An 18,490-nucleotide genomic window follows, 5' to 3' on the forward strand; every position below is an offset into this window, starting at 1 on the left:
CAAGGAGCTTTTTTTTTAGTGGAGAATGATATTCAGAAGGCAAGATCCTAACTCCAGTTGTGCTATTTGCTTTGGGGACCCTCTTAGTAAAAGGAACTAGGAAATATACAAATGTGTGTAAACACTTCTACTCTTTTGCATTTCTATGTGTGTGTTTATAAAATCATGAGTTCACACAGTATCTCCAATCACAGTTCAGCACCGCAGGGTTCATTCTAGCTTTTTTCCTTTCCATATTTGTAACTCCCTTCCCCAACAGTGAGAAACCTGACTTTCGTTGTCTTAAATATATTGTCTATTTGGTCATCCTACCCCCTAGCCAATCTTTGTTACCCCCTCCACCCGTAGTTGCCTTCTTTATGTCACTTGGGCTTCAACATTCTTTGCCAGGCCACCCTCTCTCCTTACTTCAGCACAGGATAACTTCTTCACCCTATTCAGGTCTGACACACCAGTCATGCTATGCTCTGCTTCTATAGGAATGCCCTCTTGGCTTTGCTTGGGCTCTGACACCTCATCTGGTACTAGGTGCATTTTCAGTTTTGACATATAGCTTTAAATTGCCTTCGAGAAGGGTTAAACCAATTAAAATTTCTATCTGTAGTTTACCTCTTCCCTCATAAGGTTGCCTATACTTCATATTAAGCTTTTTAGTCATTGTGAAACTGATGGATGAAGAACGGAATGTCATCATTATGATTTTGGGATTGATTTGAGTGAGATTGACCATTATGTTTTTCCTTGAACTGTTACCATCTTAGGCTAAATCCTCAGTTTCTTCATATGTAATTTGAATAGAGTCATGTAAGTTTTACATGAATGTGTTGAGATATTTGAATTGCCATAGCAGAATACTGTAGACTGTGAGTGGCTTAAACAATGGAAATTTGTTTTCTCACAGTTGGAGGCTGGGAAGTCCAAGATCAAGGTGTTGGCTGCTTCAGTTATTGGTGAGAACTCTGGTTTGCAGACTGCTGCCTTCTCATTATGTCCCGATAAGGTATAGAGAGAATGAGTGAGCTCTTTGGTGTCTTTTCCTGTAATGGCACTAATCACATCATGAGGACTCTACCCTCATGACCTTATACAACTCTAATTACCTTCCAAAGACCCCAGCTCCAAATACCATTACATTGGGGGTTAGAGCTTCATCATAAGTATTTTGTGGTGGAGGGAGGGACACATTCAGTTCATACCAGTAGTACATGTAAAATGCATAGCACAGAGTTTGGCAGTAAGTGGTATTCAATAAACATTAGTCCAGTTTCTTCTTTCTAAACTTCTTAGGGAACTGGATTTTGGTTATTTGGTATATACTTAGAATTTCAGTTTCTGGCAAGTATTTTATTTGTAATTTTAGGTATATCCAAAATTAAGGTTGTTAAGTTTGTTGATTATTTAAAAATTGATTTTTTTCTAGTATTAAAAACTTTTAAATAATACTGTCACTTTTTTTCCAAAAGTGCTTTAAAAATAATGTATTATTCACATAAAATATAAAGATACGCAAAACAACAGCGCATATTATTTAAGGATGCACAGAGATAGATGTACAAGAAGTATAAAGAAATACAGTGGAGTGAAAAAGCCCTAAATCAGGATACTGGTGCTTGGGAGGGGATAGTGAGAGGTGTAGTCCAGGATATTAAACAGTAAAAATTACTTTGAAAAACTATTTGGATTAGCTGTTTCACTGATTCTATAGAATAAACAAGCAGTAAGTAATTATGACTTCAGTATGTAATATTATTACTGGTTTGTTGTTAAACATTACTCATTGAAAGATGTGATAAATTGTTGAAAACATTGAGAGGAAAATAAAAGTTTCAAAGTTTCAAAAACTATGTTTATACCCTTCTGAAATATTAAAAATTCACCAAGTATATTTTTTTTCCTGTGTTGTGTATGTAATGTTTGGTAGAAATAGTATTGTCTTTTTTCTGGGACATGTTTTTCTTCTTACTTTCTTTACCCCCTTGAGTTCCTGTGAAGTGATTAGTGCATAATAAATTATTTATTCATTCAGTATATATTTGTTGAGTGCTTCCTATAAATCTGGCACTGAATGGTGGAGAGAGAATGATGTAAGCTGCCATTTATCAGCTGTAAGTGCTTTAGATACATAGTCTCATCCATATAGTAGCCTTATGAAGATTTTATGCTTGGGACTCCAAAAATTTCAGTAATTCACTAGGTCACAGTTAAGTAGAGGCTGCACTGAGACAGATTTTACTCCTTAGGTAGATACTTGTCTTTGAATTTAGAAATACCAGAGAGGCAGGGCATAGTGATTTTCGCAGTAAGTTTGAGCTTTTTAGTATTTTGAAGGTGTTTATCTTGTGGAGGTGGAGCTCCAAGCCCTTCCTTCTTCACTCCATTAAACCAGAGCAACTTTGTTTTTGCTTATCTTTTGGGCATCTGGGTAAGATTTCATTGAGTTTCTTTCCAGTGGTGGGCGGGGGTAAGGAGGGTTGGGAATTAGACAAATGGTAATAAGGTGTAACAGCAGTTGAAAAGAAAGGGAAAAAAAGAAGAAAAAAAAAGGGGATATTATTTCCAGTTGTATACAACTGAGATAGTAACATTTGAACAGAGCCTTAAAAAGATAGAAACGTAGAAAAGGGTTTTCAAAAGAAAGAAACACATTTCAAAATAATGTGTTTTTATTTGGCTGTGAAATAGTGTTTATAAGTGCAGGTAGTTTGGGCTTAATATCGGAAAGCTTTAAGCCAAATGTCCAGTTTGGACTCTATCCTTTGATACATGAGCAGTGGAGTTTTTTGGTTTGGTAGGTGTGAGCTTCCTTTAAGCAGTAGGCAGTTTAGGAAAAACCAACCCAGCAGAATTAATTTGGAAAGGTAGAAAAGAGACAGGGAAGCCGATTAGCAAATTGTTGAAATAGCTTAGCTGCGGACTAAGGGCCTGAGGAAGGTTGTTATTAGGAAAGAAGTGAAGAGAGTGATGCAAAAATAACAAAACTTTGGCAGCTAGTTTGATAAGGACTGTTGGGAATAAGAAGAAATAGGTTGTGATTTTGCACTTGAATGTCTAGTGGAAGACAGGTTGGTGGGGTTCCCATCTTAACTCAGTCATTTGGAGGATCAGAATGAGGGAATTGAGACAAGTGTAGGGCATGAGGGCTTACAAATGATGAGATTAATGGCTTTTGGGAATTTTCTAAAAGTATAGAGAAAAACGCTTGGCACTAACAAAGAGAAAGTCAGCATGACTTTATTGTGGAACCATTCTCCTAGAGGCTTGTATTCTTAAATTATTGATGAAAGGAATCATGTTTGAATTTTCTTCTTTTAAAATATAAGAACAATTATAAATGGTTATGTAAGTGTTTTTGAGCCTTTGTTTCAGACTGCTGAGCATAAATATCTGAAAGCTCTCCAGTAGTATGGTAACATCATTTATGACTTGCTTTTGGTTGTTTGGTCTGAAGTTCCTTGATGAAATTTTTGGGCCTTGTTGGAGAAAATATGGTAATATGATGCTATGCTAGGAGCTGATTTTTAGCCACTGAATAGATATGAGATCTGTAGGGTCTAGTTGTTTTTGTATCATGGTAACCTATAGAAATTACATTTTTAAAAGGTTTAATCTACTTTATATAGTTGAAGCAGGAACACATATATATCTCAAAATGGCTAGATCTGGTGTGGCTTTATTATCATATTCATGAGCATAATGATGATGATTGCAACCATTACTGTTTTATTTTACACTTACCTGTGATGGGACATGTACAATTAAAAAATTTTCAAACTTTAATCTTTTCTTTAAAATACTTTTCTTCATATAATGTTCTGCATATAGAGGCACATTTTTTATTTGAAGAAACTTTGTTGAAGATTATTTTTTTTATATGCGGATTTGCTTTACTATTAAGGAATGAATGAAAATTTGATGCTCCACATTGGTATAAAATAGGGCATTTGCAACCTTATATGGTATAAGTGGAATTTTTTCTTTATTTTTCTTCAAAGTAGTGTACATCATACATTTAAGAAATTTTGGAATGTGTATTGGAGAGTGGGGAGAATAAGTAATTTCACAGATAATAAGTTGAGAGGAAACCCCTTTCCATCCTTAAGTATCAAGGTGCTACTTAAAGTATGTGGGATCTTTGATAGTTCAGATTTGTGAAATTTAAGGCCAGTTACAGATGTAATTCTCTGGCATATGTGGGCAAATCCAAATTTGGGGGCCAAGTCTTAAATAATTTAGAATTCCTAGAAACTTATGTATTAGGCATCTGTTATTGGTTATTTCCAATACTGACTTCTTAAAATATGGTAATTTTTTTTACCAGTACACATCTGGAGGCCTGCACACTGAAGTAAACACAGCTGTGGTTATTTAAATGATTAATCACAATCCTGGCAGTGCATTTAGTGTTGAAGATAACGTGTATACTTTTATAAAGTCATCTATGTATTGAAGAAAAGCATTAGACGTGAATCAGGTATCCTTTGATTTTTTTATTTTGCCCTTTTCAAAAACTAATTTTGGGTTTAAAGCTTTAAAAAGGGGTGATTAAATAAAATTGCATAGTTATCAGTATAGAGTTATAATTGAAAATTAAAACACAAATCAGGGATATATTACAAGAAATGCCAGATATCAGCGATTATAACAATCATGGCTTTTTAATTTTCACATCCATTTATTATGAGTATACATACATTGTAATTTGCATGTATTGTAACATGTACAGTATGGAGGATTTATAAGTGTTGGCAAATAATACTTAGGTGTATTATACCTTATCACTTAAACTTTTACTAATATACTATGTTCAGTACATTCTTTATTAATAAGTCTAGGGGCGTCTGGGTGGCTTAGTTAGCTGAGTGTCTGTCTGCCTTCAGCTTAGATCATGATCTCAGGGTCCTGGGATCAAGCCCCATATTGGGCTCCCTGCTCACAGGGAGTCTACATCTCCCTCTCCCTCTGCCCCTGCCATCTGTCTCTCTCTCTCAAATAAATAAATCAAATGTAAAAATAAGTAAAATCTTTAAAGTTTCTACCAAAAATAGATTATGGATTCCCATTTGTCAGTGTGAATGAACACATGTTTTTTCATTGGTGTTCTTGTTAAATAATTTAAGATGCTTAATAAGTTGTAATTCAAAAGGTTATATATTGTCTTAGATTCTTCACCTGTGATAATTGGAAGGCTAGTATGTCATACAGAGTTCTTCAGTGGATCTTTCTCCTAAAATAAGGCGTTAAGGTTAAAGAGTAATATACTGAAATTCATATGATTATTTATGAAGAATTTAACCAACTTTTCCATTTTTGTATCTTTGTCTACTCAATAGTGTTGTAATTATGAAGTACCCTCTAATACTTTTAAAGAAATACAGAACTATCATGATGAATCTTTTTGTGTGTTCTACCTAAAATTTTGCTCTCAGTATGGTCCTGCCCCACTCTCATGAGCCAGTCTTTTCTTTCAACTTTATTTTTACTTCTTCATTTTCCTTTCCTTGCCATTAAAATAGCATGAGACAGTTTTATTTTTTTTTAATTTTTTTTTAATTTTTATTTATTTATGATAGGCACACAGTGAGAGAGAGAGAGGCAGAGACACAGGCAGAGGGAGAAGCAGGCTCCATGCACCGGGAGCCTGACGTGGGATTCGATCCCGGATCTCCAGGATCGCGCCCTGGGCCAAAGGCAGGCACTAAACCGCTGCGCCACCCAGGGATCCCCATGAGACAGTTTTAAAAGGAGAGAGAGACACTTAATCTGTATGCTAAATGATCATCAGAATTCAACTTGATAAACCAAAACTTGTACCATTCTTAAAATTTTTTAAAAGACACTGTTTAAACTAGTATTTTTTGTATATTTTTTTTATTGGAGTTTGATTTGCCAACATACAGGATAAACTAGTATTTTTCATGTTAAGAATTTTGATTTTTTCGATCCTACTTAGAGTTAGGAATTGGGAGCTCCTACAAAACAAGTTACTGAGTTTGTTACTTTCTTTTTGGTGAGTCTCTGAGGCTGTTGGATACAAATTAGCAGGTGTGGATTTCTTTTTGTTTTTTGTTTTTTTTTTTTTAGTCCATTAAGTTAAAAATTCTTCAGTTACAAGCCAGCTTGAAGACATTTGAATGATAACAAGTAATACAGTATTGAAATCAGCATTTTGATTCAGGTCATAGTAAGATTAAAAGTTCCTGGTGGAGGGTGGTTTGCTCTTCTTGAAAGGGTAGGCCTACAAGATTATCAGAGAAATGTGAAGTATTTTATTTTATAGTTCTAGACACAGTATTGTTTACTAGGGAGTAGTGTAGGTAGAAACAACCTAGTTAACAGTTCAGGAAGCTGGTTAGTTAGAACCGTTGCAGGCTGATGATAGGAGGCTTTATGTCTTAGAACTTTTAAAAACAGTTTAGTTGTGACTTGAGTTATGTCACCCCCTTTACTCAAGAGCATATTATCTAGTCTTAATGTATTCAGATTATTTTGTTGGAACATTATACTCTATTAGATACCTTTATGAAGACTGCTTAAAGCACAGTAAAACTAATACTTGACAATTCCTATTTCTAGGCTCAGTGCAAATATTTGCACCTTCTTTGTTGTATAGTAGTGATAATGGAGCTGGTTTTCAAACAAGGGTATAATGTTAGTGATCTCCAAAGCTTTTTCTGAAATTTTGTAACTTTAAACAGTATTTCATCTTAGCCATTTTATAAAAACTTAAAGTATTAAAGCCATGTCTTGCTACATTGTAGTGTAATTATATAGTTTTATGCCAATTTTTTATACTGGAAGGCTTAGTGTAATTAGCACAACATAAGAATCATAAAATCCTAAGCTGTCTGTTAATACTATTAGGTAGCTCCAGAGCTATAGGTTACAATAAGACTGGAGGGAATGTAACCTATAACTCTGGAACTATCTAATAGTATTAATAGAAAGTATAGTTCCATTTACCCAGTGTTTTATTGAGTGTCAACTGTGTTCCCAGCACTCAGCTCTGGGTATCAGACTTGAAGATTTAGTAAAATCTGGTTCCTACCTGAAGGTTTTGAAAAGTAATGGGTAGGAATGGTGGTGATATTTTAGACATCAGTGGAGGATGGATATAAACTGTATAAGACTGGGGTGGGGGAACAGAAAGACTACAGTAATATTTATGAAGGGAATAATCCTAAATTAATATGTGACAGTAAGAATAGAGGAGTGGAGACTTATTCTGGAGATAATTGGCACTTGGAATGGAAGGGACATAATGAGTGATTGTGGTAGTTAAAGGAGAAAGCGTAGCTAAGATTCCTCCTAAGTTTCTGTCTTGGGCGACCAGATAAATAGATGTACTTTATTCTGTTCTTAAATCATGATGATGACATGTACTGCATTTAAAAATTTTGTTAGGTACATAACGTAATGAATAATATACCCATGTTATGAAAGATTGTTGAATAGTTTTAATTTATATGTACATTATAAGGGAAACCTAATATCACACCTTTTGTTATTTTTCAAGTTGAAATGTTCTTAGCCACGATTCTAATAAGTAATTACTAAGGTGACGCTTATGGCTAGGACATAAGAGAGAGTATAACTTTACTGTTTTGGGAGGGAAAGAGGTCATTCAACAATATACAAGGTCTGATTTAGAGTTGTTTCATCATTCGTAGCCATTTGGTGTGCATGATGCTAGGTCCTGTTTGTGGTTTAAGAATAAAAAGGTAAATCAGAGTTGTTACTTTTAAGGAGCTCAGACATAAGTGATGGACATAGACATATAAATTGATAATTATGGTTGTAAGTGCTATAATTTAGACACAAAATCTCTGAAGGTAAAGAGGGGGAGATGGGCATAGGGAAGGCTTCCAGAGATGATTTACAAAATGATTTTTTTAAACTACTTTTCCCACCTTTTAATTTTGAAACTTTCAACCCTATAGAAAAGTTTTTAAAAAGAGGACAAAAAAAAAAAAAAAAAAAAAAGAGGACAAGGTCCGGAGTGAACAAAATGGATGATGGGTCAAAAAGTACAACTTCCAGTTACAAAATAAGTCCTAGAAATGTAATGCATATAGCATGGCAACTATAGTTAGTAATACTGTATTGCATATTTAAAAGTTGCTAAGAGAGTAAATCTTAAAAGTACTCATCACAAGAAAAAATTTAGTGACTATATGGTAATGGATGTTATCTAAACTTATCGTGGTTATCATTTTGAAAAATATACAATTACTGAATCATATTGTATATCTGAAACTAACGTTCTGTGTCACTTGTACTTCAATTAAAAAAAGACAAATATCTAAGGTTTTTCAGTTGCTAACATTTTGTCATGTTTATTTTATTTCTATCGTATATGACAGAAGTATATACGATATATATCAAATCTATTTGAAAACCACCTGCAAGTAAACTGTTGACAAAGTAACACAATTCTTAAATATTTTAGCATGCATGTCTTAAAGGGGGGCGTGGTTCTCTAAAACAATTTTACAATCATGTTTCAGAAAATTAATATTAATATGATATCCAGATATACAGTCCATAACCACAGACATTACTGACTGTTCCAGAAAAATATCTCGTCAGTTTTTCTCCGCAATCCATTGGCATACATACCATTAGTTTACCTACACATTATATTGGTTGTTTTATCACTCTTGGCTTTAAAAATGTAAAACAGTCCCTTTTTTTTGTTTGTTTTTCATGACATTAACTTACTTGAAGATATTAGTTATAAAGAGTTTCACATTCTGGATTTGCCTGATAGTTCTCTCATGGTTAGATTAAGGGTTAGCATTTTTAATGAGAGTACTAGATAGGTGATGTTTATTTCTCATTGCATTACATCAAGAGACATATTACAATTTGTCACAATTTTTTGGTGATGTTAAATTTAATCTTTGGTTAAGATTGTGATTATCAGATCTCTCCATTTTTTTCCCTGTTGTAATAAGTATGTAATCTACTCTGTAGTCCCAGCTATTTTTCACTCACTAGTTTTAGTATCCATTGATCCTTGCCTAAATTGCACTGAGGATTGCAAAATGGTGATTTTCTAATTCTGTCATTCTTTTGCATTTATTTCCGTGGGAATTGTAAAGAGCATCCCCTCCCCAGCGTCCTCTCCCCCAACATATTGCTATGGACTCATGGATTTTTTTCATTTAATTCAATCTGTCATTCTTTGTGATTCTTAAATTGTTCCAGATTTGGCCAATGGAAACACTTTTAGGCTAGTTTTTGTATTTTTGACATGTTTTCGGGCATTATAAAAAGGAATCCCACATTTACCTATTAACTTTCTTATTCTAGATCTGAGATCAGTTGTTTCTTCAGTGAGCCATAGTTCCTTTTAATGAGGAATGGTATTTTAACTAAGTAGGCATCAGGTCCAGTAGTAGGTTCAAAAGAAGGCAGAAAGACAAAAAGATGAGAAACAGCATGTTTGATGACTAGAAAATTTTAGGAAATTTCAAAACATGAAGTGAAGTTAGGGCTGAATGAAAATGAAGATCTTGTGGATTGCTTGTCACGGTTTTTTTTTCAAGGAGGAAATGTGTATGAGAGAGTACTTTAAGCCACATGACTAACATGAGTGAGTCATCATCCCAGTGGATTTAAATTTAAATAATTAAAAATATTTGTCTTAAAACAAATACATTACGCAAAATCATACAGATTTTTTGTAAGAAAACAAAGCTATGTCAAAATTACAGCAGGTGGTCCATCTTAAGTAGGACAGCAGAGTATGCATAAACTCTCTTCTGGGATGCTTTGATGTTATTTGAAAAAAAGAATACATAGGGTGACATTCTCACCCTAGAGGCTAGATTTTTATCAGGATCCAGAAAGTAGAAGCAAGAAGAACTTGATAGAAGAATATTGCCATTATATAGGTAAGAAATGGTAATGTGAATGTTTGAGGTAATAGGGAAGGAGATGTTAGTTTACATATGTTTTCTAAATATTGTAAACAAAAGCTAAAATCTAACCCCTCCCCCACCACCAAAAGGGAAAGAAGAAAAAAGGAAATTGAGAAAACTAAACACTACAGCATTCCTCTTTGTACATATTTATATTTGTCCTTTAAAAATAAAAATTTTACATTGATAATAGGCAATTGTTAGTAATGGCTAATAATTTGGTCCATTTTTTTATTTATGTATGAGTTACCCTTTTATATGTTTAGCAGTTTTGAATTCCAGGCTGGTATCTTCCTGCTCTTCAATTTACTTTTGTGTTGTTGGTGCTGTTTTGGAAGATTGTGAAATACACCTTATAAAAATTAGCCCAAGGAAAAATCAGGAAAGTAAATATCCTCCAGAAATTATAATAAATTTTCATGACAAATAGAATTTTTAAAACTAACTTCTGTTTTAGATTATCTGCAAATTCAAGAATTGAGAGAACAAGACAGCATAAATTGAAATTTAAAAAGGAAGGTTACCATTTCTTACAGATACAGTATTAAATGTTTTGAATTGTGAGTCTTGAATGGCAAACTTTCTGAAGTTTCTGTATTTATGGAAATAACATGTGAGAAGTATTTAGATAGCATCTGTTTCTGTTTTTAGACTGGGCTGGTTTAGATGAAGATGAAGATGCACATGTCTGGGAGGATAATTGGGATGATGACAATGTAGAGGATGACTTCTCCAATCAGTTACGGTAAGCTTTACGTCAGATTTTATATAGCTTAGTATTAATTGTAAGGACGGAATATGTAACTTACATATGATAATTGACCTCTTTAAAAGATAATTAATCTTTAAAATATGTTTTTGAATTATGGAAAAGAAAAACTATTACGTTCATCTATGTTTCTAAACATGAATGCTTTGTGTAATTGCATAGGACTTTTATTCTTTCTAGTTTCTTTACAAAGGTAGTTAAATAGAAGCATATTTGCAATTTTTTATTTATGTGGGTTTAATTCTGTCAACATTAATTTTCCACCAATATTGAATATCTCAGCAGAAATTAGAACCAGAGTGCTAGCATCCAAAAGATTGGTGATTCTTAAACTGGAATGGAGATTGGGGTGATGGGAGTACCTTTTCATATTCCTGTACAAATTTACCTAATACGGTTGATTGAAGTAAAATTCATGTATCATAAAATTAATCATTTTAAAGTGTTCAATTCAGTGGCAGTTTGTATATTCATAGTGTTGTGCAGCCATCATGTCTATGTAATTCCAAAGCATTTCCATCACCCCAAAAGGAAACAGCATATCTATTGAGCAATCACTCTGCATTCCTCTTTTTCTAGTCCCTGCTTTCTGTCTATAGATTCGCCTGTTTTAGATATGTCATAAAAATGGAATCATACAATAAGTGATCTTGTATGTCTAGCTTCATATAGTTAGTATAATGTTCTCACCTTCCATCCATGCCATAGCATGTATCAGTACTTCATTCCTCTTAATGGCTGAATAACATTGTATGATATGCTACAGTTTGTTTATCCATTCATCAGTAGATGGGCTTTGGGTTGTTTTTGGATACTGTGAACTGTGTTATTACTGTGAGCATTTATGTACAAGTTTTTGTTTGAATACTTATTTCCAGTTTGGGGGAATGTAATCCCAGGAGTGGAATTTGTGGATCATATAATTCTGTTTAACTTTTTGAGGAACTGCCATACTCTTTTTCCACGGCAGCTTTACAGTTTTACATTACTACCAATCGTGTATGAAGGTTCTAAGTTGTCTACATTCTCATCAAAACTTTTTTTTTTTTAGTATAATCCTAAGGGATGTGGACTGATATCTCAGTGTGGTTTTGATTTTCATTTCCCTTATGACTAATGATGAGCCTTTTTTTCATATATTTGTTGACAATTTGTATATCTTCTTTGGAGAAATAATCTAGTCAAGTCCTTTGCCCATTTTTAAGTTGGGTTGATTGTCTTTTTGTTGTTGAGTTGTCAGAATTCTTTATATATTCTAAGTACTAATCCCTCAGCAGACCTATTGTGTACAGATATTTTCTCCCATTCTGTTCACTGTCTTTTCATTTTGGTCACAGTGTTTTTGCACATAAGTTTTTTGGTGTTTCTTTTTCTTTCTTTTCTTTTTTTTTTTTTAACTGTTTACTCATGAGAGACATAGAGAGGCAGAGACATAGAGGGAGAAGCAGGCTCCCTACAGGGAGCCTGATGCCGTACTCCATCCCTGGACCCCCATATCACGCCCTGAGTTGAAGGAAGATGCTCAACCATTGAGCCAGCTGGGTATCCTTGCACATAAGTTTTTAATTCAGATGAAGTCAAGTTTATCTACTTTTTAAAGAAATTACTGCCAGATTCAAAGAAAATTTATCCCTATGTTTTTATCTAACAATTTTGGAATTTTAGTTCCCGACATTTAGGTCTAAGATCCATTTTGAATTAATTTTTGTACATGGTTTGCGATAAGAGTCTAACTTCATTCTTTTGCAAATGGATATCCAGTTATACCAGTACCATTTGTTAAAGAGACAATTCTTTCCTCCCTAATTTTATTTTGATTCAACCCATATATATCTGTCTTGGCTCCGGAGTTATCTAAGTAAACTGTCATACTTTGCTCAAATCAAGACCTAGTGGTTCTACTGCAGTTCTCACTTTCTGGTCTAGTACATTTGTTTAAAAAAGATGATTTATAATAAATTTAATGATGATGCAGTACCTTTTGTTCTACACTGCATTTTTCACAGGCTCAAAAACCCTACATTCTAAAGACATTTTAGTATTTTGCTGGAGACTAATAACAATTTTATCTATCACCTTTCTCCCCTTTTTGAAAATGGCACAATTTACCTTTCACTGTTATTCTGGTATTTTTACAGTTCTCCATGATTTCTCAAAATGGCTGACTCTGTTTTTTGACTGTATCTTTCATTCTTTCAGTTCTCTGAGATGTAATTATTCAGAACCTAGAGATTTTAAACTACTTTAATACAGTTTAGAGTTATCTCACCTGTCTTAGTTTTCAATTTTGTATTAACGATGTTTTTCCTGTTGCACTTTAATGAACAAGATAGGAACCAAGGCTGTTAAACAACAATTCTGCTTTTTCTCTAAATCTGTTAATACTACATCTCTTCTAAGCATTGAATCTGTTCTCATTCTTCTTTATTCATGTATGGCTCTCAGAACCTTTTTTGTTCTTTTCTTTCTCAGTCCATTCTGTGATTAAATTCTGTGTGTATAAATTCTTGCCACTTTTCTTTTTGCATTTATTTTTGATTTATGTTCTTTTAAAACTGAACATCAGAGAACACTTTGCTACCTTGTTTTTAAGTAGGCATCCCCCCCTTGCTTCCCTCACTAGGCTCATATTATGTTGTTAGAGTATTTTCAGGTCTTCTGCCTCTGCTGATACCCATTCTGACTTCTTAATCATCTGTCAGTTTTTTTTTTTTCTCTTACCTTGAAATTTTTCAAGTTGAAGCTAAATGAGTTTTCTTCCTTTGCTATTCACAAAAGTCAAATTTCTCCAAAATATTTTTCTTTTTTGTCTTTCAAAATCAGAAAATAGCACTTTTCTCTTAAAAATTACATTAAGACATTATTAAATACAGTGATCTAACCAGGGGACTTTTAGTAGTAAATACATTGATAATTGGATTTTTTGCCGCTACTGCATCTTGCCCTTATTCTGGCTTGAAAGTAGAGCATGTTATTTGTGGCTTATTGTTTTTATAATACACCTACATGATGTTCTTATGTTCTCTCTTGTGTTCTGCCTTTAGGCTTGTGGATTTCCATAAGAATATAAATTTTGATACTTTTATTAGTGAATAAGATTTTTCTTTTTATTTCCCTGTGTGAATCATGAGTTGTTTTTCCGCATGTGGGTTGATATATCACCAGTGCTATAAAATAGAACTTACTGTATTAGTGGAAATGTTCTATAAACTACCCTATCCAGTACAGAAGCCCCTAGCCGCATATGGCTCTTGAGCACATGAAATGTAGCTAGTGCAGCTGGTGAATGGAATTTTATTTTATTTTATTTTAATAAATAGCTACATGCAACTTCTATATTGGACATTTCAGCCTCAGATAATATTTTTTATCTTTGCTTTAAAAAAATTATGATTAACAAGTCTCTTGCAAAGATGTTCTTTCTAGTTTTGGAAAACATATGGAGGTCCCTAATATGATATTATAAACCACGGTAAATAAAGAACATGTTTCACTGTGTTCTGATATTGTATATGAGTCCTAATACATCTCACTTTGGAGAAGCAGTACATTTTCTAGAATCACTGATTCCCTGGGTTCCAACTCCGGACTGCCTGTGAACAGCTACATGTCTTAGCAAGGACTTAGCCTTCCACTCTCCAGTGTTTTTCTCTTTCAGTGTAATTACTCCTAAAAAGTAGAAGTAGAAAGAAAAAGGCCACCTGTGTCTCCCAAGTAACTACAAGTCATTATAGAGAAATATATCAGAAGCAGCAAAAACAGAGTAACTTAATTCTTCTTGGAGTTTTGGACATGTTGACATGTTCAATAGGAATTAATTCTGCTGACCTTACTTCACATGTTACATTAAAAAATCCAAGAAGCCAATATTGTTCTTGATTTACTGTGTTAAATTTAGCCACTGTCCTATAGCAGAGTACTTTCTTGGATAAGAGGGGTTCTCAAACCTACCAGTGGCTATTTGTCATATTCTTCTTTTGTTGAAAAAGGAAAGCTGCTGTTTTGTTCAAGCAGTGTACATTTGCTCTGTATGTCCTATGCTACTGTTCCAATAGTGCTGGATTTCTTTTCTTCTCACATCTCTTTGTTAGATTTTTTTCATTCAACAAGCTGATGACACTAGGGTATTTGTATTGTTTTGTGTTTTGTACTTAGTGGCCTCAATTTATTGTCCTTTTGATTGATTTTTATACTAAATTCTAGCAAAAAACTTTTCATCTTCTCTAAAAATTTAGCTAATAGGAAAGCATATCATAATCTCCTTTGAGTTTGTTAACAATGTGTAAATGTGGTTAGTCACCACCTCCTCTCAGTAAGGCAGGTGCAAACCTGGACTGATTTGGTATACTTGTTAACTAAATTGTAGGCTGAATTTTGGGGATTTGTTGTTGTTGTAAAATAAGAGAAAGTGAATAACAGAACATTGGTTCTGTTAAAGGCAACAGAAAATTATTATTTAAGAAACTTTTGGGATGCCGGGATGGCTCAGTGGTTGAGCCTTTGCCTTCAGCTCAGGGTGTGATCCTGGGGTCCCCCTGCCTGTCTCTCTGTCTCAAATAAATAAATAAACAAACAAACAAATAAATAAATAAAATCTTTTAAAAAAAGAAACTTTTAAAATTATTTCCATTTTAAGTAGAAAACATGAAGGACAGACATAATTTTTAATCCCTGGGCAAAGGGCAGGGGGTAGGGGAGTGGGTAAAGGAAGCATTTTGGTTAAATTTAGCAAAAGGAGTAGTATCAGAAATTTGTGCTGATCTTTTGACTCCTAAATGGATGATTTACCAACAGTCTATACTGTCCTCTACACTTGACCAGAAGAAAAAATATTTTATATGAATAATCTCTGACTTTAATGTTATTTATGGATCTTGGATCAGTATTTGTATTATAAAGAACTATAAAAATTTTAGAGACATTTGGTTAAGTGAATAATAAATATACAGTATTCCTACATGTGTTTTTTGTTTGTTTGTTTAAAGGTTTATTTATTCATGAGAGAGAGAGAGAGGCAGAGACATAGGCAGAGAGAGAAGCAGGCTCTTCGCAGGAACCGGATGTGGGACTCAATCCCAGATCCCGGGATCATGACCTGAGCCAAAGGCAGACGCTCAACTGCTGAGCCACCCAGGCGTCCCACCTACATGTGTTTTTTGTGTTGTGTTTACATTGAATAGTGTGATAATGTCCAAGCTAAATTATACTTGAGAACAAATGTCAGTTTATCTTACGGGATGTAATGGTGTAGGGCACATTAATCCTACTTTACATTTATACAGTGTTTTATCATATTTTGGCCCTGAAATAATTTTGTTGTGAACTTCTATAAAATTGAATTGTGGCAAAGAAGTTACTGATGATACTTGGAGTGGTAGTGTAAGTAGCTGAAATTGATTACAAGGCTAACTTTTTTTGTGCATCTGTTTTATACAAAGCAGATCAACAATTAATATGCTAGAGTATGATTGAAACTTTAGGTTGAATAAATAAAATTATAAAAATATCTTTTAAAGTGTGTGTATTTTTAAATTTTTGAGTTTTTTATCCATATTTACAATTTTTAAAGTAAAATTTTTAGTATTTTATAACATTTCTTTTGTCTACATATAGTTAATGCAAAATAATTCCCATGCACCTTTACATTTGGTTAATAATTTTTGTCTTGGTTAGAGCAATAGATATATGTCAGTATAAAGCAGTCTTCTATTCTTTGTGTAAATAGCAATAATACCTATTATGATGATTTTAAAATTCCTAAAAAGCTTGATATCAAATATCTTGTGTTCTTGGCCGTGTGGTTGGTAATTCTTAAAATTTGCTTAAATATTTATTATGAAAAAAATAAATATTTATTATGAACAGGACATTTGTATGTATTTCAAAGATATTTGGAAGATAGTAGTAAATCTCTCGTATTTCTTTGTTAAATAGATTTATCAGAAAATTAAGGAGTATGAAATGTAAGTTAACTTATGGGAAAGCAGAATTTTATTAGCATTATGTTGATTCACATTCAGTTTTTTTCTTATACAGATTTTCTTTTAAGGGAGTAAAGTAAAGCTACCTGATAGTATTTTAAATGGGTGCCTAGGCTTAGCTCATTGTATTATTTATTGTATTATTTATAAAAAACACTCTGTTTCTTTAATTTATCATAAAGAATGTCCAGTGATGTTGTTCTTTTGTGTTTTATTATAGAGCTGAACTAGAGAAACATGGTTATAAGATGGAGACCTCATAGCATCCAGAAGAAGTGTTGAAGCAATCTAAACTTGAACTGTTTATTAAATTCTAGGACAGAGAACCCAGGATGGAACACTTAAAAAATGTTTATTTCATTACCTGTTTGGATTTATTTTTGTTTTTGTAACAAAAAAAATAAATGTTTTGATCTAATCTTGGTTTGGATCAGAAGTCTTGATCTTTTGCTGCCTGTCATTAATTTTCTCAGACTATTTGTGATTTTCTCGGACTTTAGTATATAGAGATAGTAAATTCATCTGATCCCCAATTCAGTACTTTTGTTTAACCACATCAATTTAATGCTGAACTTATTTATAAGGTTACTTCTCCTAAGTTACATTTAACCTTAATTTCATCTGTATTTTTGAAAGCTCAGGAAACACTTGCTGACATCTCTAAGATGACCCTTTAAAAACCTGTGTTTTAAAATATTAATCATTTTCAATTGCTGTAATTAGTTCCTAGCCATTAATAATAGTATTAATAGTTGACAGAGTAGTACTAGTACTTAAAATCAAGTGGTTTGATCACAGTTCTAAGAATATGTCTTCTGTCAGAATTGGTGAGGTAGGATCAAGATACTTGTTAACATAGGCATATTCTCAGGTACTACGTAACAGATGCATTTAGTATAATTAATATTCTGCAAAGTGATTATTGTTGCCACACCTACTTTTGTGAGTGAGATATAATTTAGTTGGTAAAGGATTCTTCCTGATAAGACTTAGAATGAAGCTAATGTATAGCTTTTATTAGAAATATTTTCAGGGGAGGGTGGGGGAAAAAAAAAAAAAGAAATATTTTCAAAATTGAATGTGTTATTTAGGAGAATTAGAACTGTTGAACAAAGTGTAAAATTTATGTGACATATATTGACACCAAAATAAAGTTAGGTGCCTAAAATATAATTTCAGTTATGCCTCAAAATGATTTTGAACATAAGTAAGTTTTTTCCTTAGACCAAGCATAAATCTGCCTTGCCTACATGACAGAACTGCTGGATAAGCAGATAGACTAAGAAATAACAAAGATCTCTGGAAAGTGTAAAAGCAGCTCCTATTTTTATGATCCTGTAGTGCAGCACAAGCAGGCCTGCTACTGTTGTGGCATGTGAAGAAATATTTTGACGTATATGTTCTCCTTACTCTGGTCAGTGATTATCTTTAGATGTTGTATCAGTGGTCACTTGTACAGTGTCAGATCATTACCCAGAAGGATGGCTACCTCATAGGACTTTATTTTTATTTTTTATTTTTTTCTTTTAATTTTTATTTATTTATGATAGAGAGAGAGAAAGAGAGGCGCAGAGACATAGGCAGAGGGAGAAGCAGGCTCCATGCACCAGGAGCCCGATATGGGATTCGATCCCAGGTCTCCAGGATCGTGCCCTGGGCCAAAGGCAGGCGCTAAACCACTGCGCCACCCAGGGATCCCCCTCATAGGACTTTAAATTGGTGCAGGGTATAATCTTAAAACCTTATCAGAATTGGGCAGAGGCTTTCCTGGGTTTTCACTAGTTATCTAGTGTTTTGTTCTTAATGAAATTTCAAAC

General features: G+C 33.4%; 1 long non-coding RNA gene across 1 annotated transcript in view; it reads left to right on the forward strand.

Annotated features, from left to right (window-relative positions):
* LOC140609009 (uncharacterized) overlaps positions 1-17,091 on the forward strand; it is a 23,135-nt gene extending 6,044 nt beyond the window's left edge. Inside the window, exons 2-3 of the long non-coding RNA XR_012011017.1 lie at positions 10,575-10,668; positions 16,894-17,091. This is a non-coding gene — a long non-coding RNA (uncharacterized lncRNA). The remainder of the gene's footprint in view (positions 1-10,574; positions 10,669-16,893) is intronic.
* The last annotated feature ends 1,399 nt before the right edge of the window (positions 17,092-18,490 follow it).

Source organism: Canis lupus, chromosome 18, assembly GCF_048164855.1.
Source record: "Canis lupus baileyi chromosome 18, mCanLup2.hap1, whole genome shotgun sequence".
In the NCBI taxonomy this organism is placed as follows: domain Eukaryota; kingdom Metazoa; phylum Chordata; class Mammalia; order Carnivora; family Canidae; genus Canis; species Canis lupus.